The sequence below is a fragment of the Danaus plexippus genome, chromosome 17, assembly GCF_018135715.1.
Source record: "Danaus plexippus chromosome 17, MEX_DaPlex, whole genome shotgun sequence".
In the NCBI taxonomy this organism is placed as follows: domain Eukaryota; kingdom Metazoa; phylum Arthropoda; class Insecta; order Lepidoptera; family Nymphalidae; genus Danaus; species Danaus plexippus.
In genome coordinates this window covers 6,735,545-6,739,269 of record NC_083548.1, presented here as the reverse complement: position 1 = coordinate 6,739,269, position 3,725 = coordinate 6,735,545, and the positions used below count along the sequence as shown (strand labels likewise).

Below are 3,725 nucleotides of genomic sequence, written 5' to 3'. Positions count from 1 at the left end.
TCATTGATGACCTTTATGCTTTCTTGTTATACTCGAGTCATATATTCATAATTAACAAACTTTTCACAAACTCAACTAGTCAAGAAATGCATGTTTTATGTTTAAATAAATATTCTAAATTTTATTTACTTGGTTTTTATATTCAAAGACAATTATTTTAAAATTTAATTAAAAATAAACTTAAATATACTTACACATAAATTCTCTTTTTAATGTTTTTAATTAAAAACAAAAATGTTTGTGTTTCTAGGACTTTAACTTCACACTTTATAAAAATACAATAGCGTTTTGTAAGAAATTATCAAAATAAAAATATTGCCGAAACCCGGGATTGAACCGGGGACCTTCAGATCTTCAGTCTAACGCTCTCCCAACTGAGCTATTGCGGCTCATGTACCAAACTCTAAGCTTTAATATCACGGATTTATTTATCATCAGATTTATAAGAAAAATCAAACCAGTTAAATTTATTAAAAAAAATTCAAATTCGAATAACAAAGATTAATATTTAAAAAATATTCTGTAAAATATAATAAATAACGTATCAATGTGTAATCTTTAAAATTATTCATCTCATTGTAAACAATAGTTCATAAATGATTTTAACAACAATCTTAATTGGATAATTAAAGTGGCCTTACGATTTTTGGTCGTAATTATTCCAATAGCGAAAATCTTTTCAGCGCCTTAAGGTCAGTAAAAAACCTATAAAGTAAAGCACTTAAACAGTAGTATCCCAATCTAAGTGTGGCTTAACCGGATTATGTGTTGCAGCACTCATTTAATTTCAAACCGAACTGGAAAAGGAGGTTATGTTCATAACGGGAGTATCTATGTAACCGAGTTAAAATGTTTGTACTAACACGATAATTGAACTGGATAATTATATTGCTACATGACAGTCGCTGAGTATATTATAATATCAGGTAATATTCAAAGTTGCTTTCCCGAACGCATCAATGACACTAACATAAAGGACATTATAAGTCAGTAGAAAAAAATTGTTCTCAGGTTTAACAGTCGTTCCAATTAATAAATAATGCAAAGAATCTAAAGTATATGCTTTTAAAATTATAAAGGCACGGTGGATGTATGTGTGGTCTTATGTTAAGTGTAAACACAAAATCTACTCAATGATATCAAAAGATTAAATTTTCCATTCCATATATCTTATAATATAGATGACAACATAGGCTATTACGTAATTCAGTAAAATTCCGGCTGGGAGCGCAATAACAATTATTGTATAGTGTATGAAGTTTCCTGACATATAACTATAGATATCAGACGAAGTGGATAGTATAAATGAGTGCTGAAAATATAGAAACAAGATATAATATAATTAAAATATCAATGCTAAGATACTTAAATATGACATAAACTGACATTTCAGATCATAGAGATGACACAGGAACAAAAATTATATTAAAACTCGGAGTTAAATAACTTTAAAGAGGACTTTTAATTAGTTCTTTGAGACTTTTCTTTGGTTTATGAATACACTATTTGGACACTGACATTCACATACTTATATATTTTATTGAAAAATTGATCCACATACAGAAAAAGTTGTCGATACACATCTAATATTATTAATCGTTCCTTTAAAATTTCAGTCTGTAAAAGATTTTAGGACCACATGAACAATTTACTGAACAGAAATTAACGAGATTTTTATATTATAGTAGGTAATTTGAAAAGAAACTGATGAGAGTATTTAAATGGAAACGCCTTATATCAAAGTATTCTTATACAATACATTTACAAAATCAGGAAAATTCCTTGAAATGCAATATGTGATTCGAGTAGTCATGTTACCAATCTCAGTGACTTGCAGTTACAATGCCATTATTGAAAGCCTGTGTTTGATATCTTCTTAACTTATTCTGCTGCAACGTTTCAACAGCACATAAAATCACAATGTTTCCTAGTCTATACTATTTGATCTCAAAGTCAACATTGAACACTAAACTTAATAATAACAAAAATTAATACCTAATTACATAAAGGTGGTAGAGCCTAGCTGTGTGTTAAATTATTTAACAGACTAAGTTTTGGAATAAATTATGAGAAAAGATTATTTAAATCACAAAAACTAATCTTATTTTAACTCTCCCAGATGATAAGGTATTGCACAATAAGTTAAACAGTCCAAGTTATCAAATTGTAAAAATTTTCGAGTCCACTCACCACTCACCATATTGGAATTTTTATAGCGGCTTGCCAGCTGTACAATTAGGGGTGCTTTACAAAAACGATCGAGCGTCAACAATTCCTATTGCTATGAAAAACCAATGTCTACGATTTAAAATATGTGTAATATTATTACGTAAAGGCAGTAACATTGTTATTTAGATCATCAATGGGATAGGTGCCATATAATAACTTCACCTACATAATTTAAGAAAATATATCTGCTGTAAGGGCGGTAACATTTGTTATATGCATTTAACATGTCATTGGAAAAATATGTATTAGTTTTAGTATTATTATCTCTCATATTAAAATGTTTACAGAAAATTATTCATCATGAAGATTAGGGTATATTAGTAATGTCTGGATTACATTGGCAGCCATGGTTTCTACTCTTCAAGAAATAAATCTCTTCGGATATTTTGTGTTTGACGTAATATATGCCTACCATGACCCGATATACACCGAGCTCTGTATATCAAATGTCAGTCGAAAAAACTTATAGTGTTGCAGTGAGACACCACGAAACCTTCGTTTCTAGAAACATTATGTTGTAAATGGACAAATTTGGTGTCGTCGCTTTTCGTTGTGCCGTAAACAATGTGGCGTAATACAATATATGTCTTATGGAGAATACTTTTAAGATGTAACAACAATAATATATTTGAGAATGCTGTAGTTAAGGTAAAAGAGTTCAATGAAGGTTCGTCTTACGGTATTTTAAATTCACACAGGCCTTATAGGATATTAGTAGCGGATGTAGTTTAGGTTGTAGTTAATGTGTCAGATCCGACAGGGAAAAACACAAGAATTTTCGGAGTGCAGATTTTATGGTGACCAAAAACTACAATTTTTCAATTCTTTTGTTACTGTAATACAATTCTTAAAAATAATATTCGATTTATAATATACTCGATATAAATTTATCTTTAACTGGCTTACACTGATCAATGCCACTTAAACTTGAAAGGTTATCTATTGCTAAAGTTAAGTCAAGTTTTTCCCGACCAGACCATAACTGCTTTTTGAAAACCTCCTTAGAATTTATCAACTCAGTTTTTAACCCATTTAAAAGAGTAGGATTTATAATATTCGGGCAGTGTGCACCAGATTACATAGTATTTGCTGTTCGTACCCGTGCTTTGCGGCTCAATCTTTTGAAAAAAAGAGTAAAAGATATACATGAGTTTGTCAGGAAGGTAAGTTTTAATACGAATTTTGATGATGTAGTTTGGAACCTTGCGTTTTTTTTGCAATATGATACCATTTTCGGCAGACTCGAGCTGAGAATAGTAAAGGAAAAGAAGATAATGATGATCATGAGATGAGAGTCTCAACCCGGAAAGTACATTTGTATAATAGGTTGGAACTGTAAGTTATATTAGGGTAAATTTGGTAAATATAATTAAATAAAGTTTAATGTTCAAGTTAGGTTAAAACTTTATAAATTTATACCCTTTCAATATAAACCTAATATTAAATATACACATCAACAATGTCTAGGGATATTACATGAAAGACTTCTCAACTTA

The 3,725-nt window shown here is 29.7% G+C and overlaps 1 non-coding gene across 1 annotated transcript; it reads right to left on the bottom strand.

Annotated features, from left to right (window-relative positions):
- Nucleotides 1-316: 316 nt before the first annotated feature.
- Nucleotides 317-389, bottom strand: Trnaf-gaa (transfer RNA phenylalanine (anticodon GAA)). The gene has a single exon. It is a non-coding gene; the product is annotated as a tRNA-Phe (tRNA).
- Nucleotides 390-3,725: the final 3,336 nt, after the last annotated feature.